The sequence below is a fragment of the Nicrophorus vespilloides genome, unplaced genomic scaffold, assembly GCF_001412225.1.
Source record: "Nicrophorus vespilloides isolate i.1.1-1 unplaced genomic scaffold, Nicve_v1.0, whole genome shotgun sequence".
NCBI classification, from domain to species: domain Eukaryota; kingdom Metazoa; phylum Arthropoda; class Insecta; order Coleoptera; family Silphidae; genus Nicrophorus; species Nicrophorus vespilloides.
In genome coordinates this window covers 63,015-88,135 of record NW_017099628.1, presented here as the reverse complement: position 1 = coordinate 88,135, position 25,121 = coordinate 63,015, and the positions used below count along the sequence as shown (strand labels likewise).

General features: G+C 28.8%; 1 protein-coding gene across 1 annotated transcript in view; it reads left to right on the top strand.

The window, feature by feature from the left end:
* The window catches only part of LOC108564907 (Ca(2+)/calmodulin-responsive adenylate cyclase-like), a gene marked incomplete at its 3' end in the record, with an annotated part of 105,877 nt that overhangs the window by 18,675 nt on the left and 62,081 nt on the right, over window positions 1–25,121 (top strand). Inside the window, exons 2-3 of the mRNA XM_017924105.1 lie at window positions 8,411–8,489; window positions 20,744–20,815. The remainder of the gene's footprint in view (window positions 1–8,410; window positions 8,490–20,743; window positions 20,816–25,121) is intronic.

The following is a 25,121-nucleotide window of genomic DNA, read 5'->3' as shown; positions in this document are numbered from 1 at the left end:
ATATTTAAATAATTTATCAATTAAATTTGATTACTTTTCTCTTAATGATAACGTAAAAACATCTAAAGAATCAAAGAATTATACTAAAAAAATTATTGAATATTAAAAATCAATCAAAGTTTAATTAAATTATTTAACTGAAGTGGAGAAAATTTCAATTACTTGTTTTATTTATTTATTTTATTGTGTCTGGAAATGCTACGACGTCCCATTAAGAAAGGATCCAAAGTATAATTCGTGGAAAGCGAAAGTATCAAATTTTATGTTTCCGTTTCGCATCGGGTCGAAGACTTTCCTGAGTGACTCCCTCGTTGTTCATGGCCATTCTTCTTTACCTGCAAATCTGTTTTTAGCTCTTACTTTATCATTATTTATTTTTTTTCTTTCTTATATACTCGATATCTTTAGGAGAGCAGCGCAGCTCAGTTACGAAACTTTAGTGCAAAAAGTTTTTTCTTCCTTCGGCGCATAAATTCAGCTCCGCTCCGAAAAACAGTTTTAGTTTGCATAAGCAATCAGGGTAAATTGATTTCGGTAAAACTTCGCAGGAATTTAAGCTGCTGCAGTCGTCAACGACAAAAACAACGTATTGCGCGGAGAGAAAAATAAACAAGATGAAATCATAATTACTTTTCGTTTTATCTAGACTAAAATACTCATTTTTTTTGTAAATTGGAATACATTATATAATTAGTAAATACACATTTTTAAAGGCCACAGTTTTGTCTTTAATTTACATATTTCAGTTTTTAATTGTCATGTGCGGTTATCAAGTTATTAGATAAAACGTGAAGACGTGAACATTTGGATTTGTTTTAATCATATTTTCGTTAATAATTAATATTATGTAATAATTTTTGTACTAAAACAACGAAATAAACTTCAGATATAATAAAATAATTGTTAATTTTTCTAATTGTAATTGTAGATTAGACAAAAAAAATTCTAAATATTGATTATTTCTTACTATTCTTAAGCTCTCAACTTTGATATTTGATTACTTGAAAACTATAAGCACTTCAAACTACGAACTAGGCTTATTGGAAAAGCTATATTTTTTTCTTAAAACGTATTTTTAATAATGTAATTAGAATGTGCGGTTATAGATTTATCAGATAAAACGTGAAGACGTGAACATTTGGATTTGTTTTAATCATATCTTCGTTAATAATTAATATTATGTAACAATATTTATACTAAAATATGCCCAACGAAATAAACTTCAGATATAATAAAATAATTGTTAATTTTTCTAATTGTAATTGTAGATTAGACAAAAAAATTCTAAATATTGACTATTCTTAAGCTCTCAACTTTGATATTTGATTACTTGAAAACTATAAGCACTTCAAACAACAAACTAGGCTTATTGGAAAAGCTATATTTTTTTCTTTAAAACGTATTTTTAATAATCTAATTAGAATGTGCGGTTATAGATTTATCAGATAAAACGTGAAGACGTGAACATTTGGATTTGTTTTAATCATATCTTCGTTAATAATTAATATTATGTAACAATTTTTGTACTAAAAGATGCACAACGAAATAAACTTCAGAAGTAATAAAATAATTATTATTTTTTTAAATTGTAATTGTAGATTAGACAAAAAAAATTCTAAATATTGATTATTTCTTAATATTCTTAAGCTCTCAACTTTGATATTTGATTACTTGAAAACTATAAGCACTTCAAACTATTAACTAGGCTTATTGGAAAGGCTATATTTTTTCATTTAAAACGTATTTTAAATAATCTAATTAGAAAGTGCGGTTATAGATTTATCAGATAAATTGTAATTGTAAATTAGACAAAAATTTGCTAAATATTGATTATTTCTTAATATTATTTAGGTCTCATCTTTGATATTTGATTACTTGAGAACTATAAGCATTACAAAATAGTAATTAAGCTTGTTGGAAATATCATATTTTTTCTTTAAAACGTATTTTAAGTGATCTAATTACAATGCGCGGGTATTGATTAATTAATTAAATAAATAAGAAATGAAGACCTAAAAACAAATCGAAAAATCGTCATATCTCGATCATTAATTAACATTAGATATATCAATAGATCCGCAATAAAATTCCGTTTCTTATGTAATAAATAAAATGCATGGATTTAGAGTTATTATAAAAGAAAGAAAAGTTTATTAAATAAATTTGGTTCAACTTTGACAACTTATAACAGACGAACGATGCGTAGCACAAATTTTTTAGTAGGCTTGTTGAAAAGGTCATAATTTTGTCTTTAATTTACAAGTCTAAGATTCTAATTAGTGATTAACTACCAATCAATTGTTGCTAAGAATTTTGTTTACTAACGCAATTATGAATGAAGCAATTAATAAAATAAATAAATTTTCACTTACTAATTCACTTATCAAATAATGGTTAGAATTGATGTAGTTTGAAGAAATTTAGTTTTTCCCTCCAGGAAATGATGAATATTAAAAATAAATGGGTTACGGTTCCTAGAATTATTTCGTGTGGTAACTTTAAGTGTTTCAACATAAATAAAACATGCATTATGTAAGTATTTATATGAAAATAAACACGTGAAATGTAAATTGGTACGTTTGTAGATCGGAGAACGACGATTGGGACAAATTGATTGCGCTTAGGACGAAGTAAATAAAATGCGGTAAAGTGTATGAATTATATTCTTATTCGGTTATAAACGTACGCATTACGTATACACTCTGCTGTATATATATATGTACATACACATCTGCAGGGCAATTTGTACTTGGTTATTTATTACCCGATTGAATCTCCTCTCTCAGTGCAAAGAGAAGAACTTCTTGCCACTTTTCGCATTTCAATCTCCGGCTTTATATATATATATATATATATAAATTTATTGCGTAATTGCGAGAGAACTGTAACTGTATTTATACATACGGAAAAGAAGGAGCAAAATGGATCACATCATAGATTGTCAATCATCCTGCGGAACCGGATTTTCCTGTTTCGAATCCTCCTCGTTTCTTCAATCTTCCTTCGCGTTATAAGTTTTTTTTACATGATCATTACAATTATTATTTATACCAGGCCAGGATTTAATCGGGTCGTCCGTGAATTTACGATCGGTTACCTTGGCAACCCAAACTCTTTGCTAAGCAACGGATTTATTCAAATCCAACGTGTCAACCGAATTCCCGACAACCATAATCCCGACAGTATACAAATCTCGACACTGAAAATCTCAACTGTATACCTTTCAACAGTTCTAAGCTAGATTTTTGTATTTCTAGAATACAGCCAAATTATAATCATAAATATTGACAAAGTTGAATGAGAATCCGCTAAAACTTTCGGAATTTTGATACTGTCGGGATTTCGGTTGTTGGGATTTCGATATAGACACATAATAGTTTATCAATAATTACACAACAGCGCGTTCTTGCGCATACGTTAATATCTCCATGTGTTTGCACATGCACGAGTATATAGGTAAAGAGGTACGAACGTTTTGTGTATGTGTATGCAATACGTGACGCGGCGCGGCGCGACTCGAATTAATTACCATTGTTTGCTGTTCTAATTGACCCATTTTCGATGAATAATAATACAAAAACAATAAAATAAAGCTTGTGGCATTTCGTCAATTGCAAACCTTTAGCATTCTGCATTCTGAAAATGTGTTAGGAGAGAAGAAAGAGAAATGAAAAGGCTACGTCGCAAAGTGGGCGGACGAGATTACCTGTACGTAATTGGAATCTCGATGAAGAAGTGAGTCCATTCAGAAACACTCGGAGCCACGGCATATTGAATATATATCTTACAAACGAAAATAAATTACGAAAAGACGTCATGTCTTCTCTACTTCTCCTGTTCCATTTCCCAACTCGAGACGTCGGATTGAAACGTTTTCATTTGGAAATATCAGCAATTTTGTTACCGTTTCTCTTCTCCTCTTGTTCCTGATTTGGACACTTCAAGTCTGCTCTTTATATCTTGGGTCTTGATTAAATTTTGAAATAATAGAATGTTTTCATTGAAGGTTATTCAATGTTTTTTCGTATTATTCAACACTTTTAATCAATAGTTTAAAATATTACCACGCCAATACATTTAAATTAAATCAGTGAAAAAAATCTGGTTAGTTAATATATAAATTTGAATTATTAGGTGTAATCATAAATTTTTAAGAACGAATTGATTTTTTTTATCCAATAGTAAATTGTAATGTGATTAATATTGTAGAACAACGTTTGTCAACCTATGGGTTTATAGTAGTTTATAGAAATGACAGCTGTCACCTTCTGTCAAACGAAATTCAATTTTTAGTTATAAACATTTGGGTTGCAGTGAAACAAATAACTATGTTGTAATTGTAGATTAAATCACTGAATCATTTCAATTATGAGTAACAATCATAAATTTTTATGAACGAATATGTTTTTTTATCCAAAAGTAGTTTCTCAACATGTGGGTTTTATTGGTTCATGACAGATGTCAACCTATGGGTTTATATTACATTGTCAAATGACAGCTGTCACATTTTGTCAAACCAAATTCAATGTTAAGTTATATACAATTGGGTTGCAGTGCAACAAACAACTATGTTGTAATTGTAGATTAAATCTTTGAATAATTTCAATTATGAGTAACAATCATAAAGTTTTATGAACGAATATGTTTTTTATCCAAAAGTAGTTAATCAACATGTGGGTTTTATTGGTTCATGACAGCTGTCAACCTATGGGTTTATATTACATTGTCAAATGACAGCTGTCAAACCAAATTCAATTTTTAGTTATAAACAATTGGGTTGCTGTGCAACAAATAACTATGTTGTAATTGAAGATTAAGTCTTTGAATAATTTCAATTATTAGTAACAATCTTTAAGTTTTATGAACGAATATGTTTTTTTTTATCCAAAAGTAGTTTTTTAACGTGTGGGTTTTATTGTCACTTTATGTCAAACCAAATTCAATTTAAAGTTACAACAAATGGGTTGCGCTGCAACAAACAACTAATTTGTAACTGTAGATTAAATCTTTGAATAATTTCAATTATTAATAACAATCATAAAGTTTTATGAACGAATATGTTTTTTATCCAAAAGTAGTTTCTCAACATGTGGGTTTTATTGGTTTATGACAGCTGTCAACCTATGAGTTTATATTACATTATCAAATGACAGCTGTCACCTTCTGTCAAACCAAATTCAATTTTAAATATATACAATTGGGTTGCAGACTAAATATCTGAATGATTTCAATTATGAGAAGCTATCATAAAGTTTTTTAACGGAATATATATTTCAATGTGATATAATAAATTCTGTACTAAGAGTGAATTCAATTCAATTTTAAGTTATATCCAATTGGGTTTATATTAGTTTGTGTATTGACAGATGTCACCTTTTTGGTTACCATAGTGATACTTCATTTGTATTTTAATTTTTGAAATAAATTTTGACATCAATGTTTGTGGTTATAAGCCAATTTTTGTGTATGAAAATGATTATTATTTGTATTGGTTCGTGAAATGACAGCTGTCAACTTCTGTCAAACCACGTTAATTGTAACTTATAAACATTTGTAATACAACAAACGAATATGTTGGATCATGCGACAAAAATGTTGACAAACTCTGTTTTATAATTGTAGACAAATAATTCTAATTAGATCGGAAAAATATGAATGTGCGTTTCTCTTGGTTACCATAGCAATTTTTGTTTTTAAAATAAATGTTGACATCAATGATTGTGGTTATAAGTCAATTTTCGTTCCCAAAAATAATTATTATTTGTATTAGATCTTGAAATGACAGCTGTCACCTTATGTCAAAGCAAGTAATAAACAATTGGGTCGTACTGCAACAAAGAAATATGTTGAAATGACAGCTGTCATCATGTGTCAAAGCAAGTTAAATTTTAGCTCGTGTAGAAATCAATCAAAAAAACTATTGCAGAAGTTAAATTGATGCTCGATGCTTCTTCAATAAAGAAAAGGTAGACAGTTTTAGAGTTTCGGTATAATAACATTAATAACAGCGTACGCTACGCCGCGTTCTCACCGTGCCTTCACAAAGTCATGCTAAAATGTAAACAAGTTCTAAAATTAATTAGGAAACCTCGTTGCAACTATAGCATGGAGGATGCACACGTGCGTCTCCTCAACCTCCATCCCACTTTTCCCGGAAAACTTTACTCGACTTAAAAGCATCAGCGTCGGCGGCGGCGGTAACGGAAGAAGAAAAACAATGGTTTTAATTTAAACTTACTGCAGTTTGGATTGAAGAGAAGAGGACTTCGAACTATGCGAGCGCATTTAATGCGCGATTAATAAGATGGCATTCGCGAATAGTGAAGAGGAAGAAGGAGAAGAAGGGAAAAGCCTTGAACTTAGATGATATTGGAGCTTGCTGACTATATTTACACAAGACATCTCTTGATGCTATTTCTGCATCTGCATCTCTCGAGGAATTCATATTTCCTTTTTAATTTCCTTCGGTTTACTTAATCCTAATTCATTTCCAAAGCTTCTACAAATTTACGATGAATTATTATATAAATAACAGTGAGAAGCGCGCATTCATAAAATTTTACTATACAATATTACTTCATAAAACACGTAATCTGATTTACGCGTATAAAATAATATACAAATCGTTTTCTAAACCAAACAATAATTAATCTTCAGATTTAAAACGCTTTGTGAATGCGTCGAATTAATAGAAGTTGAGCCTTGAAAGGCGATGGTTGTCATGCGTTGTTTTCTCTTCTCTTGTTTTCATCGCGCACTATGACCTATCCAATGGGTGTAAATGAACGTGTATGTATAAACTTCATGGTCTTATGAGCATTCGCATGCGTGTGAATCGTTCTTTAGATATGAGACAGCGTCGTTACGCTCCGTGGATGAACTCGATGCACGTATAAAAGGGGGAACAGAAAAAGAAAAAGTATAAGGAAACGCCGAGGGGGAGAATGAAAAGCGGAAAAAAGAAGTGAATTCGACGTGACGCATTCCGGTTATTACGTAGGAATTTACAGCTTGATTTATTTGGACGTACTCTCTATGTTCATGTCGGATTTAGAATGCCTTTCGTATGGTTTTTTGAACTAAGAACGTCTGTGGAAGTAAGCACGAGTAAATCAGGCTTCCGTTCTAAACATCAGACAATGTTTCTAAGATCAAAGGAAGATGCTTACCATTAGAAAAACCTTTATTTTCATTCATTTTACAACAACTTTTGCAGGCGATATCTGCTGTAATTTTGATTTTGTGAGAACTAAAAACATGACACATGTCAATTTTTTTTAAAGACCCATTTTCAAAACATAACCTGTATCATTTTCCGTGAATTTAACCCTATTCCTTTCAAAACTTGTGTTAATATTAGACGTTTTTCATATTAATTATATCATTAATTATATCACTTGACATTTCATCAATATAAAATTTTCAATTTTTCAACAATATTACATTATTTTTTTCACTTCATCTTTTTCAAGCGACATCTATGTTGTAATTTTATTATGTTAGAACTAAAATCATGACATATGTCAATTTTTTTTGAAAAGTTCCACTTTTAGAACATAACTTGTATCATTTTCAGTGAATTTAAACAAATTTCTTTTAAAAGTTGTGTTAATATTACATTATTTTCGTGTTTTCACATTAATTACATCATAAGTAAAATGTGTGCTTAACAAATCATCAATGTAAAATTTTCAATTTTCTATGAATATTTACATTATGTTTCCACTTCTACTTTTTCATGCGACATCTATATTGTAATTTTGATTTTGTTAGAACTAAAATCATGACACATGCCAATTTTTTTTGAAAAGTCCCATTTTTAAAACTTCTGTTAATATTAGACCATTTCCGTTTTTTCACATTAATTACATCATAAGTAAAATGTGTACTTGATAAATCATCATTGTAAAATTTTCAATTTTCTATGAACATTTTTTGTTTTTACTTCAACTTTTACAAATGACATCTACATTGTAAATTGATTATGATTACATAACTGCATTTTTTGACGCACATAATGTTTGCGAATAGTGATTTTCCTAAAAGCACTAACTCCTTAAGTGGTTATGTCGTATATATTCGTCACGGTCTATTATATTGCGCATATGACGAATATATTCGCATCATGATGTATCATACGTAACCACTAGGAAAGCCACATTTAACCACAGTTTAAAAAAAATCTATTATAAATTGTTTATATCTTTGATCTATACTTAGATGTACCATTAAATATGATTTACACAATCCAAACGTATTTTTAACCATTTTATCTGAAAATATTACAAATCAATTTACAGATAGAATTTCAATAAACTTGAAAACTTCTAGTCTAATTATTTCTAATATTAATAATTAACAAACTTATTTATAAATAATCTTTAATTGTTGTTTTTTTGTTGAATTTCAGATTATCAAGAGGAATTGATTGAAACGAGGAATTGAAAAGTGCAGTGCAGTTTTATTTTCGTGGGTTTCACTTGTATAAAGTAAGTATAATATTTCGTTTTAACTGCTTCCATCAATTATGTAAAAGCTGTTGTTCGTTTATAATGTTTTTTTTTTAACGTGATCAAGAGACCTTTCTCTCTGCAAAATAAGAATGAAACAAATGCGTAACGCAAATTGAATTATCGTCTCCCAAGAGGAGAGGTGAAGGGGAGATAAGTCCGTTATTTAAGCGCACTTAATTCAATTTAAACCGGTAATATAAATCAAGTTTAATTTTCGTCCTGATGCAGCAATCTCAATTTTTTATTATTTTGGACGCAATTAATGGATTAAGTTGATGGCCTCTCCAATGAACACATAAAATCTGGCTTTGAGTACATCCAGTTCGGAACGGGAGATTGGGAATAGATTTAGCAATTAATTGGATTCGATCAGAAGCACGGATTACGATTAATTCTTCTACTTTTTAGAATCGACGTAAATAACACCAATTATCATTTAGTTCTATTGACCAATTAATTAACTTCATCTAAAATCATCATTTATTCATGAATTATTCGAAATTTAAGTTTTTTTTATTTCCTCGAAATTGATTGCATATTTATGCTGGCACTTAATCCATCCGAGCTTCGCTGATTTATTATTCAGTTTGTCAGTTGAAAGATTTCAGGTTTCCTTTTTTTTTTTGGGGTAAAATCCTTGAATTTCAAATATTTTATTTGGATATATTCCAAACCCAAATGCACGCTCACTTCTGATATGTATTCCATTTTCGATCGATAAAACCTATTACCTTTAGAAACGAACATATTTGAACTTTCGAAGACTATAAATCATAGCCAAACTAATGATTAACATCATGTTACAGAAGTTAATAGAGGAATTAAATAAATTATGTAATTAATAACACTTTTATGTAACAAATAAAATCTTATTAGAAAAAAAATCAATTTTAGTTAATAATTGTTAATTAGTAATAACTTATAGATAGTTTATAAATGTCTGTAATTCTAATTACTGTATTTACTGAGTAATTAAATTAAAATTGATATGAATGCATTTTCAATTTGGAGAGATTATTACAGGAAAACGGTATAAAACACTATAGTTTTATCTTCAATTAGCATTATCGATCATCTAGTTGGCAAAAGTTGTTATCCAAGAATTAATTAAAACCTGAAGAATCGAAATAATCGAAGTAGATTTTTATTACACACATTTGTACGGTTTATTAGAGGAGAACGACTAACATGACCAATGTGAATGTAGGCTCATTGGAAAGACGTTAGTTTTTTGTTCAATTCGCATTTTCGATCATCTAGTTAGTATACGTAGTTATCCAGTAATTAATTAAAATATGAAGAATCTTCATAATCGAAGTAGAATTTTCTTGCACAATTTTGTTCGGTCTATTAGCGGAGAACGACTAACATCACAAATCTGCTAGTAGGTTTATTGAAAAGGCCTTAGTTTTGTGTTCAACTTGCATTATCTATCATCTAATTGGCATTCGCAATTATCAGGTAATTAATTAAAATATGAAGAATCTTCATAATCGAAATAGATTTTTCTTGCGCAAATTTCTACAGTCTATTAGAGGAGAACGACTAACATCACAAATCTGATAGTAGGTTTATTGAAAAAGCCTTAGTTTTGTGCTTAATTTGCATTATCCATCATCTAATTGGTATTCGTAGTTATTTAGTAATTAACTAAACGTGAAAAATCTTCATGATCAAAGTAGAATTTTATTGCATAATTATAGGAGAATGACTAACATCACAAATTAGATAATGGCCTCATTGAAAAGGTGTTAGTTTTATGTTAAATTTGCTTTATCGATCATCTAGTTCCCATACCTAATTATACAATAATTATCTAAAACGTGATGAATTTTCAAAATCATAGTAGGGTTATTGAAAAGGCTTTAGTTTTGTATTCAATTTGCTATATCTATCATCTAATTGGTATTCATAGTTATTTAGTAATTAATTACAACGTGATGAATCTTTATAATCAAAGCAGAATTTTATTGTATAATTATAGGAGAACGATTAATATCATAAATTTGATTGTATGTTCATTGAAAGGGCCTTAGTATTTTGTTCAATTTGCATTATCGATCATCTAGATCTCATACCTAATTATACAATAATTAACTAAAACGTGAATAATCTTCATAGCCGAAGTAGATTTTCCTTGCAGAAATTTGTTCGGTCTATTGGAGGGGAATGACTAACATCACAAATTTGCTAGTAGGCTCTTTGAAAAGGAGGAGATCGATTAACATCAGAAATAGGATAGTTGCTTATTGTCTTTAAAATGCATTTATCGATAATCTAATCAGTATTTAGTAATTAGTCAAAAAGTGAAGAAACTTAATTTTCGAAGTTGACTTTGATCATCTTTCACAATTAATTACAGGACAACAATAATAACTACAAATTTATTAGTAGATTCATTGGAAAGGTCATAATTTTGTCTTAAGTATGCATATTTTAATAATTACTAAATATAACTAAATTGAATGAAAACACAGCAAACATTATTTCAATTTATAAATACATTTTCTACCAGACTTTAATTAAAACTTGAAAACATTGAGATTGTAACTTTATTTGTTTTCTCTTGGTAGTCATAATAAATCTCTTGAAAGTGCATATCAGCATGTCTTTTACCCAAAAAATAAAAACAGAACCTTGGTGTTTTCATGTGATTTGTTTTCGCATCTGATGCAAACACATTAAGCCTTCCTTTACATTATTTACACTCGGAGGAGCACCTTTCCTTCTTTTGTTTTTTCGCTTTTGTTTTGTGCATCGCAGCTCGGCAAACACTACGATCTATTCTCGAAACGACTGTTTACGTCATGATCTCCGTAAATATTTGATAAAAGGCATCGGAATTAAGGAAATTATGAGGAACGATTAGTCGGAATCGCCGCTCTGTTTATTCCTCACTTGCCAATTCCACGGTATTCTTTTTTCTTGTTCTTCCTCCTCCGCGTGTTTGTGCTTTTTGCACTAAACAGCTTCTCTTTCCTCCATCAATCTGCGACCGTGAAACTGCTCCAGATTAAACACACGTAAGACGGGAATAGAAGCTAATTTACGAAAAGTCCTATTTTCAAACAACAACAATTTGGTTTATTTTCAGTGATTTCAAACTAATTTTCAAGACTAAAAAAACGTATTCATATACGTTGTTTTAATTATGTCACAGCTTTTTTACACATTTTTAAAATGGAAATGAAATATAATTGAGTCACTTCTGGCGACATTTGTCAAAACAACAATTTGGTTTATTTTCAGTGATTTCAAACTAAAAAGAAAACTACTAATATTTCATTTTTTTTTTCTAGATTATAAAGTTTCTACTAAAGATATAAATTTGACACATGTCATTATTAAACTTGATGATTCATTTCTGTGATATTTATGTAATTTTCATTTTTATTTTTACATAATTTTCTTCAAAACAAAAGTTACAATTATGTCAAATTTAGTTTCAAAACTAAATAATTATGTTAATATTACATCACTTCTATTTTAGATAAATTTTTTACATTTAATATCACAACTTTTAAAACCAATATCTCTGTAGTACTTGGATTTTTTCATATCTAAGAACTTATCTATTTGAAGTAATTTTGACATATGTCAACTATGCCAAAAGGGCTATTAAAAAAAACATTACAAACATTTCTGTCCTTGACATAATTTTGACACATGTCAAATTTATGAAAAGCGGTAATTTTAATACGACTTGTTTTATTTAAAGTAATCCGACTAAAAACCTAGAGAATTTTTAAACTTGGTGATTCATTTCTGTGATTCACTATTTGTTTTGTTTTTTGACCACAAATCTTAAATGTGACTTTTTTTATTGTAATTTACATTATGTCATACCTAAAAACCTTTCTACTTGACATAATTTTGATATATGTCAAATTTAGGGAAATCACAATTTTTTGAAATATGAGTTATTTTCATTTTTTATTTCTCTTCTTTTAAAAACATTTCCACTCGATCAAATTTTGACACATGTCAAATTTACGAAAAGCGGTATTTTCAAAACAATTTAATTACTTGAATTTCGTAACTAATATAATTTCCCTTGATATAATTTTGACACATGTCAAATTTTTGAAATATGGTATTTTCAAAACAACAATTAATTTTCAGTCAATTTAACTAGATGAATTTGTTTATATCGTAACTAAAAACTTTGACACATGTCAAATTTACGAAAAGCAGTATTTTCAAAACAACATTTTTTTTCAATAAATTTAACTACTTGCACATATTGTAACTAAAAACCTTGATATAATTTTGACATATGTCAATTTTACGAAATGCGGTAATTTCAAAACAACAATTTATTTTTAGCAAATTTAACTACTTGTATTTGTTTATATCGTAACTAAAACAGTTTCCACTTTGACACATGTCAAATTTACGAAAAGCGGTATTTTCAAAACAAGATTTTATTTTCAATTAATTTAACTACTTGAATTTGTTCATTCGTAACTAAAAACCTTCCCACTTGATATAATTTTGACATATGTCAATTTTACGAAATGCGGTAATTTCAAAACAAAAAATTATTTTCAGTCAATTTAACTACTTGCATTTATTTATATGGTAACTAAAACAGTTTCCACTTGATTTAACTTTGACATATATCAAATTTACGAAAAGCGGTATTTTCAAAACAATATTTTGTTTAATTTGTTCATATCGTAACAAAACCTTCCCTCTTGATATAATTTTGACATATGTCAATTTTACGAAATGCGGTAATTTCAAAACAAAAATTTATTTTCAATCAATTTAACTACTTGCATTTGTTTATATCGTAACTAAAACAGTTTCCACTTGATCAAACTTTGACACATGTCAAATTTACGATAAGCGGTATTTTCAAAACAACATTTTATTTTCAACTAATTTAACTACTTAAATTTGTTCATATCGTAACTAAAAACCTTCCCTCTTGATATAATTTTGACATATGTCAATTTTATGAAATTCGTTATTTTCAAGAGAACATTTTATTTTCAATTAATTTAACTACTTGAATTTTGACATATGTCATTTTTACGAAATGCGGTAATTTCAAAACAACAATTTAACTATTTGAAACTAAAATCAAACAAAAACAAATTACTCGTATCTTTTTGTATATCTACATACAGCGGACTATTAGCCGCAGTTTTGGCATATTTTCAAATGTAATTTGATTATGTAACAATTAAAACCCTTCATATTTGATAAATTTTGACAAACGCAATGAGATTGACAAATGTCGAGAAGTTGAGAAGAACTCTCAAAACTATTTAAAAAAAAAGATGCCGCTCCAATTATGAAACTATTTATAGCCAAACATATGGTACATGTAGGCGCTTTCAATTGGCGCTTAATTGCGGCGCGCACTCAGCTCGTAATCAAAGTCTATTTATTTTCCTGCAATTGCTGATGAATATTTCACTTGCGATTCCATTAAATACCATTTATTTTCGTTCGCGGTTTAATTGTTTGGCGCAATTGGATTTAGATTTCGACTCGTGTTTAGTCTACACTTGATTTACAACATTATTGTTTCTATTCCAATACGTTTCTTTTTCACTGATAAATACAGCATAACATCAATAGTTACAAACGTATTGTTCATTGAGGGGCAAAAATACAAAATTAATTATAGAACAGGAAACATAAGTTTTGATAATGAGCAGATCTGGTATCTCTGTTGTATATATAAAGTATAGAGATTTACGGTCGTAATTTCATCGCCCTTTTTATTTTAAATGTACATATTCTTTTTGAGGTTATTTTTAGGTATTATCAAACCGTGAACGTGCACGATCGTGTTTTGTTCATCCGAGGAAGGAGTTGTTAAGAAAACAAACGGGAAATTCTAATTTTAATTACTTGCACAGGGAGGCCGACGTAAACGGATTCTGTGGAGATGAAGTGTAAGAAAAAAAATAGATTCTTCGTCATCTCCAGAGAGATCTCTAATTAATACTTGTTAACACCATGGTGAAAGATGGATTGGGCGTATACACCTCGTTGATCCCACTAGGATGGATCAGATTAGCTATGCTCTCACCTAACGCGAAACGAATTTAGATTGTTTCTAGATTAACGATCTATTTTTGGATGCACCAGGAAGATAACTCGACTGCTCGTATATTTTTTTTTAGTTCAAGTTTACTTATTTTTACCATCACCGGAATCTATGTTTACAAAAGCGCTTATTTTTTGTTGCTTTACGAGACACAGGTGTAATTACGCATTTTTTACAGTTTATAATCAGGCGACTTGATTTTGTTATATAATAGTCAAAATTCATCCTATGAAATATGGGACATTTATATTGATAATTCTAATTAAAAAATTGATATGTCAAATTTTGACATATTCATCTTATGAAATAAGTGACGTTTTGATGTCATAATCAAAAATTGTTATAAATGAAATGTCAAATTTTGACAAGTGACGTTTAGATATGACATGTTTATATTATGACATTTGTGTTGATAATATTAACTAAATAATAGTTTTAATTAAAATGTCACATTTTGTGATGTTCATTCTATAAAATGTTAAAAAATTGCTGTAAGTAAAATGTCAGATTTTGACAAGTTCATTCTATGAATTTTGTGACGTTTTGATATGACATGTCACATTTTGTAATGTTCATTTTATGATGCAACATTTCTATTGATAATTCTATTTCAAAACCTGCTATAACTGTCAAATTTTGACATGCTCATTCTATGAAATATTAAAAAATTGTTGTAAGTAAAATGTCAGATTTTGACAAGTTAATTCTATGAATTTTGTAATGTTTTTATATGACATTTGTGTCGACAATATTAACTAAATAATTGTTTTAATTAAAATGTCATATTTTGTGATGTTCATTTTATGATGCAACATTTCCATTGATAATTCTATTTCAAAACCTGCTATAACTGTCAAATTTTGACATGTTCATTCTATGAAATATTAAAAAATTCTTGTAATTAAAATGTCAGATTTTGACAAATTAATTCTATGAATTTTGTGACGTTTTGATATGACATTTGTGTCGAAAATATTAACTAAATAATTGTTTTAATTAAAATATCATATTTTGTGATGTTCATTCTATGATGCAACATTTCTATTGATAATTCTGATTCGAAACCTGTTATAATTGAAATGTCAAATTTTGACATGTTCATTCTATGAAATTTGTATTGATAATTGAGTACAAAAATTGTTAATTACTATGGAAACAATAAACAGATTTGTATGCACATAAAGCAAATTGATAATTAATTAATTAACAAATATGACAGATTTAATTGAGTCATGTTTTTCAAAATTGTGAAAAGTTGTTTCAAGTTTTACTCAAAAATGATTGATTTCCAAAAAAAACTAATTGTAATCTTGATTGAATAATAAAAAATGATAATTTAATTGAACTATTTTTTCAAACTGTCAAAAAGTAGTTCAAAAAATTTATTATAAATACAAATAAATTTGTATCTTACGGTAAAAAGAAACATTTATTGGTCAATAATATAAATAAATAAGGAATTTCTTAAGATTTGAATCTTAATGTTTTATTTTTTTGCTTTCGTAGATTGAAGATTGAATCTGATGTGTGATAGACGCTGCGAAATTGTTTAATTGCGTTGATTTGTGCATGTAAATGTAATTTGAAATGTGGCCGTGCAATAAATAAGGAGAGGTTGTCCTTGTAACTGAACACGCACGACGGACAAGATTTATGGGATTCGGTCGCACCTACCGACACTATCCAAGATTTGCACTCTTTAGGCTCAACGTTTGCTAAGTACTAAATGATATATATATACATATGAATGCGTCCGTTGTTCTCCCACATTAAAGATCCAAACATTAAATCAATCCGATCGTTTAGTTCATAGCCTCGCTCTCTTTTAACTTTCAATATTTGTAAGAGATGATCGATACGTTTTTTTTTAAGAAAATTGTGTGGGAGTAATCTGAAGAAATTGGTAAATAATGTTAATTTTTATTTGAATCATCGACATTTGTATTGATTATTTTAATTTAAAAATTGTTATAATTGAAATGTCAAATTTTCACAAGTTCATTCAATGAATATGTGACGTTTTGATATGATAAATATAATTAAAAAAATATTATAATGGAAATGTCAAATTTTGACATCCTATGAATTATGTAACGTTTTGATTTGATAATTATAATTAAAAAATGGACATAATTGATATGTCAAATTATGTCATTTTCATCTTATGATATATGTGACGTTTTGATATGATAATTATAATTCAAAAATGGACATTTATTTTGCTAATTCTAATTCAATAATTGATATAGAAATGTCAAATGTTGACAAGTTCATCATAAGAAATATGTGATTTGAGAAATATAATTCAAAATTTGTTACAATTGAAATATCAAACTTTGACATGTTCATCCTATGGGACATGTGTCGTTTCCTTATGGTAATTACAATTAAAAATTATTATAATTGAAATGTAAAATTTTGACAAGTTCATTTAATTAATATGTGACGTTTTGATATGATAAATATAATTAAAAAAAATATAATGGAAATGTCAAATTTTGACATCCTGTGAATTATGTAAAGTTTTGATTTGATAATTATAATTAAAAAATGGACATAATTGATATGTCAAATTATGACATGTCCATCTTAAGATATATGTGACGTTTTGATATGATAATTATAATTAAAAAATGGACATTTATGTTGCTAATAATTCAATAATTGATATAGAAATGTAAAATTTTGACAAGTTCATTTAATTAATATGTGACGTTTTGATATGATAAAAATAATTAAAAAAATATTATAATGGAAATGTCAAATTTTGACATCCTATGAATTATGTAACGTTTTAATTTGATAATTATAATTAAACAAAATGGACACAATTGATAATTATAATTAAAAATTGTTATACTTGAAATGTCCAATTTTGACAAGTTCATTCAATGAATGTGTGACATTTTGATATGATAAATATAATTAAAAAAAAAATATTATAGTGGAAATGTCAAATTTTGACAACCTATGAATTATGTAACGTTTTAATTTGATAATTATAATTAAAAATGGACATAATTGATATGTCAAATTATGTCATGTCCATCTTAAGATTTATGTGACGTTTTGATATGATAATTATAATTCAAAAATGGACATTTATGTTGCTAATTCTAATTCAATAATTGATATAGAATTGTCAAATTTTGACAAGTTTATCTTAAAGAATTGTGACGTTTTGATATGATAATTATAATTCAAAAATGGACATTTGTGTTGCTAATTCTACTTCAATAATTGATATAGAAATATCAAATTTTCACAAATTCATCTTAAGAAATATGTGATATAATAAATATAATTAAAAATTTGTTACAATTTAAATATCAAAATTTGATGAACATGTGACGTTTCCATATGATAATTATAATTAAAAATTGTTATAATTGAAATGTCAAATTTTGACACGTTGAAATAATTGACATTTGAATGTCATAATTCTAATTCCAAAATTGTTACAAATGAAACGTCAAATTGCATTTATTCCTATGTTCATTCTATGAATGCTCTGGTGCTTACGGTGACTACTATTTCGGATTAAGATCAAACGGAGCGAAGCGCAAACATCGTAAAGTGTTTAGCTTGGCAAATCCACGTGACGGAACCGAACGTTTATCCGAACATCAACAAACAAGGACAACAACAAAGAACATACTAACTTCGGAATCTCTAAACAAATATTATTGTTTTCGGAGCATAGAAAAACGATAAGAGAAGAATAATTTCAAAAACATGTTCAACATAAATATTATAGTATTACTACTACACAACGCTACAATTTTGAATTAAAACTAGACGTTTTTAATTAAAGTCAATTAGTTAGATGTTTTCTACAATTAAAGAACTAATATTGTAAGTAACTTGATATTTCTTTAATTTTGTCTTAACATCATTTAATCTTTATTTTTTAATATTTAGATTATTTTTTAACTAATTACAATTTAATTAATTTGTTAAATTGTTTTTTTTTATTCATATTTTAAATTTAGATTATGATACTTTGATGTAAATTTGATTCAAAATTTCTTCAAAAATATGATCTATCAATGCAATTGATTTCTGCCTTGAATTAAAGTTTTGGTCTTAAAGTTTCAGATATTAAATTTTTTATTATGACACTTTCATGTAAATTTGATATTACGTCAACAATTTGATCTTCTATAACTAAATGCTACTTAGAGTATGGACAAATATGTTGTTTTCTTGTGAAATATGAGAAAATGAAAACACCTGAAAAAATAGCACATTTTTTTCAGGTGTTTTCATGAAATACAAATGATATTTCTTATATTCTGTCTTGAATTAACTCATCTTAAAGTTTTAGGTATTAAATTTAGATTAAGATACTTTTATGTAAATTTGATATTACTTCAAAAAAATATGATCTTCCATAACTAAATCCTACTTACAGTATAAAAATGTGCTGTTTTCTTGAAAAAAAAAGAAATATTGTGCTATTTTTCAGTGTGTTTTCATGAATTTCATGAAATACAAAACGCGACTGTTGAATCATTTTGTGAAATCGTGAACAATGTACTTATTTATATACGTTGCTCAGGATGAGGAAAAAAGTCTAAAGCTAACTTAATGATAGACATCTAGAATCTCTGGAAATGACATCGAGGTGTTGGCCAAAACGGCCTTCGCATGATTTATTTCCCGCAAAACACGGAAAATCGCGGATCCCTTGCCAAAAACGCCTCCAACTGACGTGACGCACATAAATCTAAAAATAATGAGAAAATCACACACACACACAAAGTTTTCAGTGTTATAATAACAGACGGAAAACTCTGTAAAAGTTAATGTTCATGATTGATTTCCAAACAATTCTGATCATTCCACGCTTGAACTGTTTTTGTTGTTACTTCTGTTTTTTTTATTCGGGATTATCCGAAGGCCGATGCGTGGGATTAGTAGCATTGATCCGATTTGCATATTTGCTAATAAAAATTCATGAGACCCTGTCAAAATCAGAGAATCTGAAACGGATTAAAACGATGTACGTAATCCTTCCTCCACGTCACGAAACGTGAAGGCTGTCATAAAGAATTATACCAAAAGAGAATTACGTTTGTATTAATTGAAGACGTGGGACCGGAAGCCGTTACACCTCTTCCTCCCTTAATGTTAATAAAGCCAAGACTTCCACTTGCAGCAAATTCTCATTATTTTCGTGTTCCTACCAAAGTTCCTTTCCACCTTAATAGGCTTTGATTCACTTCGTTTCATGTAAACTCCAAAAAGTAATTGCTTTTTTTTAAATGAGACTTTACTTAATTTTATATTAATTTAGCTTTTTGAAATTTATACACCCAAATTGATTTAAATTTACAGTTGAAAAGTCAATTCAATCTCGAGAAGAAGATTAATAAATCAATCGGATAAATACATAAAAGTGAATGGGGAAATAATGTACAGTTTGCCAAAATTTTCATGTGCCAAAAACCATAATTTACCCAACATTAAAACCCGAAACTTTCTTATTTGGTAAATACATATATGTATGTTATTATGTCTGGGCTCAAAAGAAAGAAGTTTTAAAGCTTCGACTGAAATCCGATTATGATTAAAATATTCATGATGAGTGTGCGCTCACACTTCGTGACTTTATCCAGGAGCGGAGGAACTCTTCAATAATCCTTGTGTCTTTGATAGCCAACACGTGAATGCCATAAACCGAAGCTACGAGGTACAGTTTAAACACAATTTCATCAAGACTGCGATGATGTACATACTCGTAAATGGTTAAATTTAACTCTTCCCCCCCATACATTTTACAACCGTATTTATGGAGTTTCACCTAAGCATTCATTAAGTCTAGATGGATTTAGTTAATAATAGTAATTGTATAGATTTATATTGTGCTTTGAAGTGTGGAATGCATTGTTTTGATTCGTAGTGTAAACAAAAACAAAGAGATACAAATAAATAGGGTCTCTGTGCATTTGCACAGTGATTAGTTAAGCTGATAAGATCCATTATAATCCTCTTCTATCATCGGTTCATTGTCACTTTTGTTTGATGTAGAAATGTTTAATTAATTTTGCGAAAATCTACTATACATTTACTAATAAAATCAACAGTGATTAACATTTATTAACGTGACGTTAAAGTATAATTTGTTAAAGCTTATTTATTAACATATGTTTCTTTTCAGGATTGGAGGAACAAATTGAAAGAAGAGTGCAAAGTTTACTTACTTCTTCCAAAGAACGCATGGAATTGAACTGTAAGTTTGACCTATTTATTTATTATATACAGGTATACGTCGTTTTACGCCAAGGATCCGTTCCTACAAAAACGGTCGCAAATCGAATCGGCGTAAAATGAACCCATATTTTCATTGTGGTAAAGTTCTATATAAGTGTAAAATCATCAATTAATAAGCGTTATTTCACAGCGGCGTAAATCGAACCTTTTTTTTTCTACATCGACCGTCTTTAGTAGTTTAATAAATATAAGTACTACCTATAGGTCAAAATGACCCAATTATTATATTGCGCGCTTTTGTCCTGAGCGCTGTTATCGGTTTAAACCACTTGAATACTATAGATCCTTTCTAAACTCTATAGATCCCTAAGTGGTCCACTTGGACTCATATTGACCGTGTTATTCGAGACTCTGTGTAACTCAAGTATCGTGTTTTTTTTGGGAATAGCCTCTATTTATAATTGTCTCTATACATATTGTTTCCCAACCTTTCTTCTACATCGACCGTCTTTAGTAGTTTAATAAGTAAATGAAATATAAGTACTACCTACAGGTCAAAATGACCTAATTATTATACTGCGCTCTTTTGTTACTGCGCGCTTTTGTCCTGAGCGCTGTTATCGGTTTAAACCACTTGAATACTATTGACCCTTTCTAAACTCTATAGATCCTTAAGTGGTGCACTTGGACTCATATTGACCGTGTTATTCGAGACTCCGTGTAACTCAAGTATCGTGTTTTTTCTGGGAATAGCCTCTATAATTGTCTCTATACATATTGTTTCCCAACCTTTTTTTCTTCATCGACCGTCTTTAGTAGTTTAATAAATAAATAAAATATAAGTACTTCCTATAGGTCAAAATGACCCAATTATCATACTGCGCTCTTTGAAACCACTTGAATACTATAGACCCTTTATAAACTCTATAGATCCCTACGTGGTCCACTTGGACTCATATTGACCGTGTTATTCGAGATTCCGTGTAACTCAAGTATCGTGTTGGGAATAGCCTCTATTTATAGTTGTCTCTATACATATTGTTTACTTGTGTTCTTTTTTTAAGTTTTGATGGGTAATAACGAATAAGCAATTGACTTCAAACGAAACTCTAAATTTTCTGGTGTTTATTTTAATTTAATTTGTTTGTTTTTCCAATTAAGTTATAGATGTTGTTACTAAATCCGCTCTATACGTGTTTATGCAATAATTCATAATAATTTAGTTCGCATTAAGTACATTGTTACTAGGATATATCAAAGTTTTCTAAAGCTAACATATAAATCGTACGCGAAAAGCGTTACATAAATTACACGGTTCGAACGTTCCTTCTTTCTGCTCCTCCTTCACGTCTCCGGCGATGCGCTATTTAACGTTCCGTTCGGATAATATTTTTACATGCCATTTTACATATGTGGTCTACAATGTAGACTCTACATACACTGTATACACATCATACACTATATAGCAAACGTGCGCACTAATAACGTATGGCCGGATAAATCACGGTGCAAATAATTTTCAGGAAAACTTTATTACCCAGTCCAGCGTTTATTTTTGTGCTTTCATTTAAAGTCTTTGTTCTGTCCGCTCGTAAATCTGTTAACCGATGTATGGATATAATTGTTATTCATGAGCGATAATTCCACGTCGTCCGGTTTAATGAATTCCATTTCTTTGATTTACAACGTATGGCGAAGTCTATTTATTCGCTGAATTGCATATAAAGTCCAGTTCAGTTATAGATCAGATCAGAAACGACAAAAAAATGACAGTAATCGATAGGAGAAAGAAGTTCAATAATGTTATTGTTATATAACCTAGGTAACAAAAAATAGTTCAAATATATTTTCAATTAGGTTTAATTAGATTTAGCAAGTAGTTCAAATGTATTACCAGTTTTGTTGAATTGATTATTATTATTATGAGAAATTTGACAAAATGTAGTTTGGATAACATTTCTCCATAACATTTTTGTTATGTAACAACGTTAATTAATGTAGTTCAAATATGTTCTCAGTTTTGATAAATTTATTATTTTAATAAATTTTTGTTCTAATACAATTATGTCGATTAAAGGAAGATTCGTAACCTCATTGTTAATGTCATTTCATGTAATTAGAATGTATTATCAGTTAAAATGACGTTTATTATTGGTATCTTAGGAAAAAAATCATTTTACAGTTTTCTTTAATTGATTGGTATTATGATAAATTTTATAAAGTCCAGTTTTGTCAAGTTTCCATAAATTGATTATTATGGGAAATTTTAGTTCTATTATAATTATGCCAATTAAAAAGGATTCATGACATTATTGTTAATGTTATTCGATGTAGTTCAAATTAATTGACAGTTTCCTTTAATTGATTCGTATTGTGGTCAATTCTCTTAAGTCCAGTTCTATCAAAAAACGTCAATTAGTCATTGTTAAACTGCCTAAGAAACAAAGTAATTTGATGTAGTTCAAATTAATTTACAGTTTTCTTTAATTGATTGGTATTATGATAAATTCTATAAAGTTCAGTTCTGTGAAGTTTCCATAAATTGATTATTATGGGAAATTTTAGTTCTAATATAATTATGCCAATTAAAAAAGGATTCATGATATTATTATTAATGTTATTCTATGTAGTTCAAATTAATTGACAGTTTCCTTTAATTGATTGGTATTATTGTAAATTCTATAAAGTCTAGTTCTGTCAAAATAATGTCAATTAAACGTCATTGTTAAACGGCCTAGGAAACAACGTCATTCGAAATTAATTGGCAGTTTTATTTTATTGATTGGAATTAAATAAAGTTCAGTTCTATCAAAAATATGCTAATTAAACGTAATTGAGTGACTTAGGAAACAACGTAATTCGATTTAGTTCAAATTAATTGTCAGTTTCCTTTAATTGATTGGTATTATGGTAAATTCTATAAAGTCTAGTTCTGTCAAAATAATGTCAAATAAACGTCATTGTTAAACGGCCTAGGAAACAACGTCATTCGACATTAATTGATTGGTATTATAGTAAATTATAATTATATTCAGTTCTATCAAAAATATGTTAATTAAACGTAATTGTGATTGACTTAGAAAACAACGTCATTTGGTGTATTTCAAATTAATTTATGAAGTCTAGTTCTGTCAAAATAATAGTTGACATTAAACGTCATTTTTAAATGGAAACAACGTCATTCGATTTAGTTCACGTTAATTTGCAGTTTTATTTAATTGATTGGTATTATGGTAAATTCTAGAAAGTTTAGTTTTGTCAAAAAGACGTAGAAAACAACGTCATTTGATGTAGTTCAAATGAATTGACAATTGTTTTTAGTTGATTGGTATTATGTGAAATTTGATAAAGTCTAGTTCTGTCAAAATGACGTTACTTAAACGTCATTGTCAAGTGACCTAGGATACAACGTAATTCGATGTAGTTCAAATGAATTGACAGTTTCTTTAATTGATTAGTATTATGGTAAATTATATAAAGTCTAGTTCTGATAGTATAACGTCAATAGAATGAACACATTGAATATAATTATTATGTAATTTAAGTAACGTTTGATGTAATTCTGATTAATAACCAGTTTTGTTTAATTATTAGGAATTACGAGAAATTCGATACTGATATTACAGTTCAAATGTATTTCCATGATGTCATGGTATTAAATTGCGTTTGCGGTTTCGGTTCGTTTATTGTATTAGGAAATGTCTCGTATTGAATGTACTGGATCAAAGTGATATCGATACAATTACGGAGCCATCCTTTCAGGACATTACGCCAATTTATCTTCAGTATCGAAAGCACGATGTTGCGTTTTCTCGTGAAAGCATGTGAATTGTGAACTCTTGTTGTTGTTACCTACATACGAGCAGAGTTAGGGAAAGGACTACGATTCCCGTCCGCATTAAATCTCAAGGTCCTTTGAAAGTTTCTTCTGTACCTCCGCTCTTGGTATGCATAAATTACGTAAGCTACCGGTTATATTATTAAGGTATATCATAATTATGATCGTTAAGTTGGGGGGTAATTAGGGAGGGACACAAAGCCCGGATGCGAACAGGATTATCGCACGCTTATCATGTTCAACATGGAAAATCATAACAACAATGCGCCGGGCCGAAACAATTATGCGGAAGAGGAGGAGGAGGAGCAGGAGGCACTTGGCTCGGCTGGAAAACAAGTTCAAGTGCGGAATATTCATGATGATAAGGTCGGACGTCATTAACATATAGAGTACTTTGTTTTCAGCATCGGATCTTCTCTCATCTCTTCACACACTCTGTGAAAAGAGGGATCATGAATTACCATTTATGGAACGAATGCAGTTACAT